The following is a 12795-nucleotide window of genomic DNA, read 5'->3' as shown; positions in this document are numbered from 1 at the left end:
TGTAGCCCCAAGGTCAAGGCACATATGAGAAAGCAATTAATGAACAACTAAGGTGTCACAACAAAAAACTGATGATTGATGCTACTGATCTCTCTTTATTCCTGTCTGTCTGTCTCTACCTATCCCTCTCTCTGACTCTCTCTGTCTCTGTATAATAAAAAAACCCAAAAAAAAACAAAAAAGTAAATCCAAAATGAATTACTAATATGTACCCACCATCCACTAACAAACATGTCCCACACAAGCAAGGATCTTTGTTTTGTTCACTAATAAATAGCAGTTATCAGGACCTGAAGATGGCAACAAAGTAGGCAGACACACAGACTCCCAGCTCTCACCACCAAACTGGAATACAAATCAATTTAGAAACAATCAGCGTGAAAAACCAACTCTGCACTACAAGAACAGCTCTCAAAAACCAAGGAGGAAAGAAGAAGCCACAACAAACCTGGTAGAGAGTGCCTGAATCTCCCTTGCTTACAGGAATAGGGGAGGTGAGGTTGAGAGCCCAGAGGGGCTCTCACTCCTGGGTAAAGAGCAGAAAATACTGCTCAAAGCCACGTGCCTGGCAACCAGGGAGTGAGGTGTGTTGAAAGGACCGATTATCTTCCAAGTGGAAAGGAGAGAGAGAGGGATAGATGATGAGGGGCAGAGTAATGCAGGGACAACCTAAAAAGCTGACTCATCCAGTGATGGAGGTGGCCATAGCTGGGGGAGGGACTGATCCTTCCACAAAACAAAAGACTAAATTACTTCCGGATCACAGATCTCCAGACATCTCTCCAGTTCCAATCAGCACAACAAGACACAGCTGAAAACAAGAAGTGGGGGAGGAGGGGCTAATAACTCAGGTCCCCATGGAGATGTGAAAGACACCTCCCGCTACTGAAGCTGAGATATTAATTGGTAGAACAGGCCTTCAGAGTCTCAGGTTACACCCACCACATTCCTGGATACACTTTCAAGGAAGCCCCCTGCTGAGATCAGTAAACAAGACTATCACCTGTTAAGAAAACAAACAAATCAAGACTTCAAAGTGGCCCAAACCTGAAAGTGGATTACAAATAATAGCTGATGCCAACCCAAGAAGACCTAGAAATAACACAATTGAAAACTGGAGGCAGACAACACCAAGCCTAGACTCAACCAGCTCTACAAACAAAATACCCAAATACAGACATAATGAGAAGACAAAGAAGTGTAATCCAAATGAAACCACAAGAGAAACCTTCAGGAGATGAACTTAGTGTTATGGAAATAACCAAACTTCCAGGTGCGGAGTTCAAAATAATGATTGGAAAAATGCTTAGGGATCTTAGAACAACAATGAATGGTCATTACGAACATCTAAATAAAGAAATAGCAAGTACAAAACAGGATATTGAAATATTAAAAAAGAATCAGTCGGAAATGACAAATACAATATTAGAAATGAAGACCACAAAGGAAGGAATTAAAAACAGGATGGATAGAGATGAGGATCGAATCAGTGAGTTGGAGGAAAACTTGAATAAAGGCAAGAAAGCAGAAAAGAAAAAGGAAAAGAGATTCAAAAAGTCTGAGGAAGCCATGGCCAGTTGGCTCAGTGGTAGAACGTTGGCCTGGCATGCATAAGTCCTGGGTTCAATTCCCGGCCAAGGCACACAGGAGAAGCGCCCATTTGCTTCTCCCACCCCTCCCCCTCCTTCCTCTCTGTCTCTCTCTTCCCCTCCCACAGCTGAGGCTCCATTGGAGCAAAGATGGCCCAGGTGCTGGGGATGGCTCCTTGGCTTCTGCCCCAGGCGCTAGAGAGGCTCTGGTCGTGGCAGAGCGACGCCCCAGAGGGGCAGAGCATCGCCCCCTGGTGGGCATGCCAGGTGGATCCCGGTCGGGCACATGCAGGAGTCTGTCTGACTGCCTCCCCGTTTCCAGCTTCGGAAAAATGAAAAAAAAATGATTTATTTCAATGAGATTACCCTATAATCAAAACTTCAGATACCCGATCTTCAAATTACTTAGCTGACCTTATCTGGAGAAGCAGGAAGTACCACCCTGGAACTGAGGACACATATTTAGGGAGATCGAGAATCTTTGGGGGAAGTAATACTGCCAGGAATATACTTACTGAGGCTGGTTTTCGGTGCTCTTAGTAAGGACGCTGGTAACCTCCACATAGCTGGATTGGGCAGTATTGGAGGTATTGCTGTGAATTTTTCATATTTGACCTATATTGTGAGGTAAATTTCTTCTGTACCTAGTTGTTTACAGTTTTTATTTTAAGAGTATTGACTTTTGTCAAATGTGGTTTTTTGCATCTATTGAGATTATTGTGTAATTTTTATTCCTCACTCTGTTGACGTAGTGTATTTCATTAGTTGATTTGCAGATGTTTAACCATCCGTTGCATCCCTGGAGTAAGTCCCACTTGGTCATGGTATAGATTCTTTTAATGTGATGTTGAATTCAGTTTGTTAGTAATTTGTTGAAGATTTTTGCATCTGTGTTCATCATCAATATAACCTGTAGTTTTGTTTTGATTTGTTTTAGTGTCATTTTCTGTCTCTCATATCAGAACAATGCTGGCTTTATAAAATGAGTTTGAAAGTTTTTTCTTGTACTTATTTTTGGGGGAAGAGATTGAGAAGGATTGGTGTTAATTATTTTTTAAATATTTGGTAGAATTCACTAGTGAGGCCATCTGGTCCTATACTTTTGTTTGTTGAGAGATTTTTGGTTACTGATTCAATTTTCTCACTTGTTATTAGTTTGTTCATATTTTTTAAAGTTTTTCTTTATGATAGTTTCTTAGGTTGTATGTTTCTAGGAATTTATCCATTTCTCTCAGGTTCTCAAATATGTTGCCGTTTCTTGTAAGGCAGATTTAATGGTGATGATTACCTTCAGCTTTAGTTTATTTGGGAAAGTATCTTGCCTTCATTTCTGAAGGCAAGATTTGTTAAGTATTTTTTGTTGGCAACTTATTCTATTCAGTACTTTGAATATATCATCCCATTTATTCCTGGTCTACAATATCTCTGTTGAGAATTCTGCTAATAGCCTTTCCATTTATGGTAGAAATTTCTCTTGTCACTTTTAAAATTCTCTCTTGATCCTCCTTTTCTCTCTTTCTCTCCCTCTTCTCTCTAAAATTAATAAAAAAAAATTTTAAAGGCCTGACTAGTGGTGGCACAGTGGATAAACCATCAACCAGGAATGCAGTGGTTACCAGTTTGAAACTATGAGCTTGCCTGGTCAGGGGATATATGGGAGTTGACGCTTCCTGCTCCTCCCCTCCTCCTTGTCCCTCCTCTCTCTAAAATGAATAAATAAAAATTAAAATTCTCTTTTTGTCTTTGATTTTAAACAGATTCATTTTGTGTGTTTGGAGACAATTGCTTCAAATGCAAACTTTGGGTTTGTATATAGCTTCAAGACGTTGAATGTCCAAATCTCTTCCTAGTTTTGAGGAGTTGTCAGCTATTATTTCTTTAAATAAGCCCTTTTCCCCTGCCCCCTCTTTTCTTAGGACTTCCATGGTGCATATATTATTTTTCTTGAGGTGTCTAATAAATCCCATAGGTTTTCTTCATTTCTTTTCATTTATCTTTCTATTTGCTCTTCTGCATTTGATCTTAGCCAAGAGGCTGAGAAGTGATCTTTTAGTCCTTCTGAAATGTTAGTTTCAAATGATCTGACCTCTAGCTCACTGATTATTTCCTCTGCTTCTTCCAGTCTGTTATTGAAACTGTTGAATTCTTCAGTAATTGTAGTTTTGGGTTCCAAAATTTCTGTTTGGTTCTTTTTCCCATTTTTTGGTTGAACTTGTCATTTTGTTCTTTCATTGTATTCCTGACATTGCTAATTTTTTTTTGACAGAGAAAGAAAGAGAGTCACAGAGAGGGACAGATAGGGATAGACAGATAGGAAAGAAGAGAGATGAGAAGCATCAATTCTTCCTTGAGGGTCCTTAGTTGTTCATTTATTGCTTTCTCATATATGCCTTGACCTGGGGGCTACAGCAGAGCAAGTGACCTCTTGCTCTAGCCAGTGACCTTGAGTTTCAAGCCAGTGACATTTGGGTTCAAGCTAGCAATCATGGAGTCACGTCTATGATCCACGCTCAAACCAGCACCACCTTGCTCAAGTTGGTGACCCCATGCTCAAGCTGGTGACCTCAGGTTTTGAACCTGGAACCTTAGTATCCCAGGTCAATGCTCTATCTGCTGTACCACCACCAGTCAGGCTCCCATATGTACTTTGTTAAGGATTTTGATGATCACCAAGAGCAAAGAAAAACAGGCCGTGTGTTGGATTAACTGTAAGGTATTTTTCCCCATCGAGAAGGAAGGAAGAGGGCTAGAGCCACAAAGTGTGGAATAACAATAAGGCTTTATTCAGTACAGAGCACGCATTCCACCCAGCAAGGTTCCCTGGCCCCGAGGTAAGATGGAGGCAGGGAAGTTGCACGGATTAAACCACGTGGGAGATATTTAAAGGGGTCCCTCTAGGGAATTCGAGCTAACATGACATGGTGAAATCTCACTGGCTAGTAGAGGGTCGCTTTTTTCCAAACGGTTCCTGTGAAGCCTCCTTTGGTGCGCTTGGTTGTGGGCGGTCCTAGCCAAAGTTCACGGGTCTGAGTTTCCCAAGTGACCATCCCCCATTATCCACCGACCTTACATTCTGACCTTTTCTGTTAAATAGAAAAGGGGTGCCATTTATTCATCTGGCTACTTCCTGCTGATTAGGAGCATCGTGGGGCCTGGGAGATCAGAAGGTGGTGGTTTTGAGGGGTGTCAGGAGGAACATCTGTGTGGCCATGACTAGAGAAACTTCGTGGATGCGGTCCTGTAAGGATTTTTAAAAAAAGAGGAGTAATAGAGGGATTTTAAGGGTCCAGCCTCTTGGTGAGCTGGAGATGGATGGAGTCCAGTGGTTCTGACTGCCAGTGGTCCTGTAAGAAGGCAAGCTTGAGGCAGAACTGCATGTCAGGAGTGGCGTAAAAAGGGGAAAGGAAGGGTCCCATGCATTCCCATAACTGAGACCTGTGAGGGAACTAGAGGTCCAGAGTGTGATGGCAAAACAGAGAAGGTAGCCCCCATGTCCACAAGAAATGAGATGGACTTACCCACTAGTTGCAGCATACCCTGGGTTCTCCGAGTCCAGGCCATGTCCTAGGAGTTCAAGCAATGCACCCACCTGGCTGGATTGGTCTTCCCATTCGGGCGGCTTGTCCTCCACATAGAGGCGCTGAGGAAAAGCCTGTTGCCCAAAGGGGCAATCACTCCGCCAGTGACTGGGCTGCTTGCAGTCAGGGCAGGGCTCAGTGGGCAGCCTCCAGCAGGGGCCCTGCCGGGACCAGTGGTCCTACTTGCCATACTTAAAGCAAGCTGCTGGTGGCTCTGCTGGTCTCAGGGTTGCAACAAGAGCCGGGGTTTGGAGCGTTACCTTCTGCTGCATGTGGGCCTGGCGAACAACCTTGGTCTGTTTCTACTAATTGGGATTGTTAAAAACTTTAAACGCCGTGTTCACAGATCCTGGATAAGGGTTTGCGGTATTGGGAATAAGAGGAGGAGGGCTCGTGTGGAGCCTGGCACCCAGATCCCACAGGAAATGCTGGAGCCAAAGGCAGCACAAGGCCAGAACTTCCTGCAAGAAAATTGGGGTTGGGCCCTGGCCGGTTGGCTCAGTGGTAGAGCGTCGGCCTGGCGTGCAGAAGTCCCGGGTTCGATTCCTGGCCAGGGCACACAGGAGAAGCGCCCATCTGCTTCTCCACCCCTCCCCCTCTCTTTCCTCTCTGTCTCTCTCTTCCCCTCCTACAGCGAGGCTTCATTGAAGCAAAGATGGCCCGGGCACTGCGGATGGCTCCTTGGCCTCTGCCCCAGGCGCTGGAGTGGCTCTGGTCGCAACAGAGTGACGCCCCAGAGGGGCAGAGCGTCGCCCCCTGGTGGGCGTGCCGAGTGGATCCCAGTCGGGCGCATGCGGGAGTCTGTCTGACTGTCTCTCCCCGTTTCCAGCTTCAGAAAAAATACACACACACACACACACACACAAACAAAAACGGTGTTAGAGCCAATGGCAGGCTGAGAATGGCCTGACGGGGGAGAGACTTAAGAACACAGTGAAGGGAGGGGCCCCTGGCCAGCAGGGGAGAAGAAAGAGAAATGGTAGTAGATGGCGAATAAGAAACAGGTTTTGCAAAGGGAGGGAGGGGGCTCTCAGAGGGAAGAGACCAAGCACAAATGAGGTCCACAGAGGGATCAGGGAGAAGTCCTGAGAGAGGGGTGCCTCTGGGGGTCAGACAGGAGGAAGAGAGTGTTGGGAGTCCACGGAGAAGGAAAGATCAGGAGTTGAGGTTTTAGGTGAGGTTTCTCTGGCCAGAAAAAGGCCTGCGTGGTGGAACAGGTGGCACAGATATTAAGGACAGGTGCATGAATAATTAGAAGCCGTATATGTAAGAGATCTCCAATCAGTTCCCAGCTTTTTGGTGATACGTAAATTGGTGAGGGTGTTAACACCAAAAGTCCCTTCAGGAGGCTAATTCAGTGGGTTCTGTGGCCTGGCCACAGTGGAGAAGAACAGTTTCTCCTTCCTTAGGGAGGGAGATTCCTGTGCCCCCACAGCTGCCCTCAGTCCTCGGAGTGGTCAGATTTGAGTATTAGCATCCTAAAAACTCAAGGTCTGGCCACGGATAGAAAAGGTAAAGTGGATGTGCTTGGGGACAAGCACACGCACTTGGACAGACGGAAAAGACTTCCCTGACGTAGCTACGGTTTCAGACAGGGAGTCTCGGAGGAAAGAACTGAGAGGAAGGCTGAAGGCAGGGGACTTACCGCACCGTGCACCGAAGTGGGTGAAAGGCAGGAGATCCTGGTTCTTTCTCGGAGGGGATGGGGAAGAGGAGCGGTCCTTGCGGACTTCAACTCCTCCTGGGTTTTTGGCACCAAAATGTAAGGTATTCTTCCCCGCCGAGAAGGAAGGAACGGGGCTCGGAGCCACCAAGTGTGGAATAACAAAAAGGCTTTATTCAGTACAGAGCGCACACCGCATCCGGCAAGGTTCCCTGGCCGCGAGGTAAGATGGAGGCCAGGGAAGTTGCACGGATTAAACCATGTGGGAGATATTTAAAGGGGTCCCTCTAGGGAAGTCGAGCTAACATGACGTGGTGAAATCTCACTGACTAGTAGATGGTCACTTTTTTCCAAACGGTTCCTGTGAAGCCTCCTTTGGCGCGCTTGGTTGTGGGCGGTCCTAGCCAAAGTTCGCGGGTCTGAGTTTCCCAAGTGACCATCCCCCATTATCTACTGACCTTACATTAACAATATAGTTTCTTTTTGAGCTCTGATTGAGGTTTCATGTAAAGTAACCTCAATGTAAAAAAGTAATTAGTTCCCTGTACCCCTGTTTTTTACTCTGCCAAGCTGGCTCCCAGCCCTGGCCAGCTAGCTCCGTTGTTGAGTATTGTCCCAACATGCTGAGGTTCTGGGTCCATTCCTGGGTCAGGGCACAAAAAAAAATCACCAATGATGGCATGAATAAGTGAAACAATAAATCAATATTATTCTCTCTTCCTCTCACTCTCTATTTCTCTCCCTTCTTCTGTTTCTAAAAAAAAAATCAATAAATAAAAAAAAGAGCATGCTGTTCCCTAACGTCTGATACCTTTATTATATGGGGTAACACAGGTTATCACAAACTTTCACAATCTTGAAGTTTTCTTATGTTTGTGTAGAAGAGAGTTAAATTTTCAGTGTTTCCTTATTCAGGTGATTTTTAAAAATCTAATATTTGAGGAAACAAAAACCCTTCGACTTAGCAGCTCAGCTCTGATATTAACCCTGTGTGTGATTATATGCAAAGCTCTTTGCCTCCCTGAGTCATTATTCCATTGCTCTTAAGATGAGGAAGTAAGAAATTTCATGAGATGATTTCTAAGGTCTAGTCTAGCTCTTCTATTTCAATATTTTCTTCCTTCTGTGAAGAGAAAAATAGCCAAGTATTTGAACCCCCAGAAAAGATGCATAGAAAGAGATAAGATATAAGTTTCTCAAGGCAAAGGATGGCTCTAAAGATAAAAGTGACAGAGAGACCAGATTTCAAAATATATATATAAACTGTATTAAAATCTGCTCTTTTTCCAGGACCAGAAATTGCCCTGGACCAGCGTGGCTAGTAATTGTCCAGGTCCTGAGTGAGAACATTGCAGTGCGAAAATATAAACTCTGAGAGAAAAAGGATGGGATCGAGGGGTCTCTGCATAGCCAATAGCTTGCAAGAGCAAGTCTCCACCCCCAAACCTCTTTATTTACAAGGCAGAGCAAAGTCATTAGCAAACCAGAGATATCTCTAATACAAAGTCACATTTCCCAGACAACCCAAGAATTCTCCCACATGCAGAAAACCCTCTAACCTGCATAACATCTTAACAACAGAATAAACAAAGGGTGAGAGGAGAGGCATGTAAATTGTCTCTAGCAACTTAATCAGGCAATTGAGATGGGGGTATAGGACGAGTACAAATACTCAACTTCATAGCCAATATGGAGTTGTGGGGAAGAGCTTAAAGGCCTTTAGCTTAAGTCTTAAACTGTGAGGGCTTTGCCAGCTTGCAGTCTACCACAATAAATGTCCTGACACAAGGTACATCAGAGGTGGTATTGAACAGCTAGCCAATAGCTATATTACTTTGAAATCAAGCTCTTTGAATCTTTGAACTGTGGCTTCCTGACGTTCTAAATGTTACAAAGGGACAAAGTTTTCTGAACTCTCAATTGCATTTATTTATGTTGAAATTGACTTAGTCATGATTTAACTTTAAATCAAATATTTAATGCTAAAGTCAGATGGCAAGATGCATAAGAATTACTCAACAAATGATTGTGAAATATAATTAAATTGAAATGCTTCCCAGTGCAAAGTTTACAACTTATAAAAGGAGAGCTGGAGTTCTTACCCTGCCATAGAAGTGGAAATTTGGGTGAATTCCTTCAGTTCTGATTCTAATTTCCCTCACCTGTAAAATGAATAAAATATAACTGTCTCACCAGACCAGTGATGGCACAGTGGATAGAGCTGAGGTCCCAGGTTTGAAACCCTGAGGTGTCTGCTTGTGCACAAGCTCACCAGCTTAAGCAGGGGTCACCAGCTTGAGCGTGGGATCATAGAAATGACCCCGTGTTTGCTGGCTTGAGCAAGGGGTCACTGGTTCGGCTGGAATCCCCTGGTCAAGGCGTGAATGAAAAGTAGTCAGTGATCAAAGTGCTGCGACTATTAGTTGATGCTTTTCATCTCTCTCCCTTTCTCTCTCTCACTAAGAAAAAAAAAAGGCTTGTCTCATGGACTGATTATGAGATTCAAACATGATATTTACAAAAGTACTTCAAAAACTTTACAAAATTCTACAAATAAAAAGAATTGTTCTTGCCTGACTGGTGGTGGAGCAGTAGATAGAGCATCAACCTGGGATGCTGAGGTCTCAGGTTGGAAATCCTGAGCTTGCGGATTGAGTGAGAGCTCATTGGGCTTGAGCACGGGCTCACCAGCTTGAGTGCACAGATGCCGCCTTGCGTGTGGGATCACCAACTAGACCCCATGGTCACTGGCTTCAACCCAAGGTCGCTGGCCTGAGCAAGGGGTCACTTGCTCTGCTGGAGCCCTCCAGTCAAGGCACATATGAGAAAGCAATCAATGAACAACTAAAGTGATGCAATTATGAGTTGATGATTTTCATCTCTTGCCCTTTCTCTCTCCCTTCCTCTCTATGTCTGTCTTTCCTACTCTCTCTCTCTCAAATAAAATAAGATTAAATAAAAAGAATTATTTTTGTATTAAAGAAAGCAATTTATTTTCTTTTTAAAAAGCACTAAGCCCTGGCTGGTAGGCTCAGCACTAGAGCATCAGCCCAGAGTGTGAATGTCCTGGGTTCAATGCTCGGTCAGGGCACATAGAAGAAATGACCATCTGCTTCTCCACGCATCCCCTTCCTCCTTTTCTCTGTCTCTTTCTTCCCTGCCAGCAACCATGGTTTGAATGCTTCCAGCAAGTTGGCTCAGGCTACTGAGGATGACACCATGACCTCACCTCAAGAGCTAAAATATTTTAGCATGGTTGTTGAGCAACAGAGCAGTGGCCCCAGGTGGGTAACACATTGCCGGTAGGGAGCTTGCTGGGTGGATCCCTTGTCTCTCTGCTCCCTCTGCTCCCCACCCCTCACGTAATAATATAAGTACTAAGTAAATAAATAAATAGCACTAAGATTCTTGGCACTTTATTTAAAAACTGAATAGTGGTTTTACAGAAGGCTTTTTTTTTTAAAGTAGGTCTTTTTTGGAGTATCTAGTATAATTTTAATTTTATTAGATGCTGACCTAAATACATTATGTTTTTGTGTGTGGAATCAGGATATGGTGGTCTTTCCAGACTGAGGCTGTTTGTTCGCTTGTTTCTGTTTGTTTGTTTTTGAGAGATCACAGGAATAGCCAGCTATCCTGTATGTGCCCTGACTGGGGCATCAAACTAGCAACCTCCAGCTCCAGAACGAGGACACTCTGCTCATCTATGACCGTTGCTCGGCAACTGAGCTATTTTTAGCACCTAAGGGGAAGGCTCCAGGGAGCCATCCTCAATGGCCTGCCTTGTCAATGTTCTCAAGCCATGGCTGCAGAAGGGGTAGGAAGAGAAAGAAGTGAGAGAGGGAGGGATAAAGAAGAAGATGGTCACTTCTACTGTGTGCCCTGACAGGAAATCAAACCCGACACATCCACACTGGCCGATGCTCTACCACTGAGCAAACAAGCCAGGGTTCAGACTGAGGTGTTTTTGATGCAGTTAGTTCCCCACCCTCCAACAAAAGCTCAAATACTGGGTAATTGCTCATTAGATTTGCTTCTCCACCACTACAGAAGCTATGGCGGGAAGCTCTCGTTTCTCAGGACCTCCCTTGCTGACCTCCACAAAGACGGACTCTTCCTGCTGCAAACTGAGCACACTTCATCACCAGCTGTGTAGAACACTATATCATTGGAAGTGTGTTGGGTTCACGTGTCCATGGTTTCCAAGAAGGGGACTTCATTATAATTGCCATATGTGATGTGTCAGATGCCTGAGGTTCAAATTCCAGTCCTTCCCTTTATTAACAGAGCAGGGAGGTCGGTAAGGCATTTCCTTTGAGAATAAGTGATGTCAGAACTCATGACATATAGAAAAGGGCTGTGTCAAGAGAGTGGGCTGTCTCTACTCTAAGACAAGACTAGTTCCCTATACCCTTCTGTTTTTACTCTGCCTCCTTCTCTCTGTCATTGATTCTGGCCTTTCCTTGAATTTTCTGGAAAGAAACAATAAGAGAGTGCTTCTTTCTTTTGCAAATATGATGAATTTTGACAATGAGATATTCTCTTTCATTTTTTGTCAAGATTATAAATTTTACCCCTTTAAAAATTTTATAGCTTTTAATTTCACTATTAAAATATAGCCATCTCTGAAGAAGTAAGTTATTTTTTAAAAACTATATTTATTTATTTCAGTGAGAGGAGAGAGAGAGAGAAAGGGGACTGGGGAGAGCAGGAATATTCAACTCATAGTAGTTGCTTCTCGTATGAGCCTTGACTGGGCAAGCCCAGGGTTTAGAACTGGCGATGTCAGCATTTCAAGTCATTGCACCACCACACATCAAGCAAGAAGTAAGTTATATTTAGTTGAATATTCCACTGAAAACTTATACATTTATGAATGCTAAGGTAACTTTTTTAAAATTAAAAATTATTGGACAGACCCTGGCCGGTTGGCTCAGCGGTAGAGCGTCGGCGTGGCGTGCGGGGGACCCGGGTTCGATTTCCGGCCTGGGCACATAGGAGAAGCGCCCATTTGCTTCTCCACCCCTACCCACTCCTTCCTCTCTGTCTCTCTCTTCCCCTCCCGCAGCCAAGGCTCCATTGGAGCAAAGATGGCCCGGGCGCTGGGGATGGCTCCTTGGCCTCTGCCCCAGGCACTAGAGTGGCTCTGGACGCGGCAGAGCGATGCCCTGGAGGGGCAGAGCATCGCCCCCTGGTGGAAAGAGCGTCGCCCCTGGTGGGCGTGCCGGGTGGATCCCGGTCGGGCGCATGCAGGAGTCTGTCTGTCTCTCCTCGTTTCCAGCCTCAGAAAAATACAAAAAAAAAAAATTTAAAAAAAATTATTGGACAGCATTGGTTAATAACCTTATATAAATTTTAGGTGTACAACTTTAAAATAATACAACACCTGAGCCCTGGATGGGTTGCTCAGTGGTAGAGCACAGGCCCAGCATGTGGATGTCCTGGGTTTGATTCCTGGTCAGGGCACACAGGAGAAGCACCCAACTGCTTTTGCATCCCTCCCTCCTCTTTCACTTCTTTCTCTCTCTCTCTCTCTCTCTCTCTCTCTCTCTCTCCTCCCCTCTCTTTCTCTCTTCTATTCTTTCATCCAAGACTGGATTGAACTGAGTTGGCCACAGGCACTGAGGATAGCTCCATGGCCTCCATCTCAAGTGCTAAAAAGAGCTCTGTTGTTGAGCAATAGAGCAACACCCCAGTGGGCAGAGCATCAGCCCTTAGTGGGCGTGCTGGGTGGATCCTGGTCAGGGCACATGTGGGAGCTTTGTCACTGACTCCCTCTTCTTACTCAATAACAAAAATTATAATACTGTAAAATAATATAAAATAATACAACATCTGTATATTCTGTTCTATTGTCTATAGTTGTGACTTTGGTTTTTTGTTGTTTTTGTTCTATTCTCTACCAGCAGGTCAGAGTACACTGAAGATAAATCAATATTTACCCAAAAGGTCAAAGACTTGGTAC

This window comes from Saccopteryx bilineata, chromosome 7 (genome assembly GCF_036850765.1).
Source record: "Saccopteryx bilineata isolate mSacBil1 chromosome 7, mSacBil1_pri_phased_curated, whole genome shotgun sequence".
NCBI lineage: Eukaryota > Metazoa > Chordata > Mammalia > Chiroptera > Emballonuridae > Saccopteryx > Saccopteryx bilineata.
Note: the sequence above shows the minus strand (reverse complement) of the source record.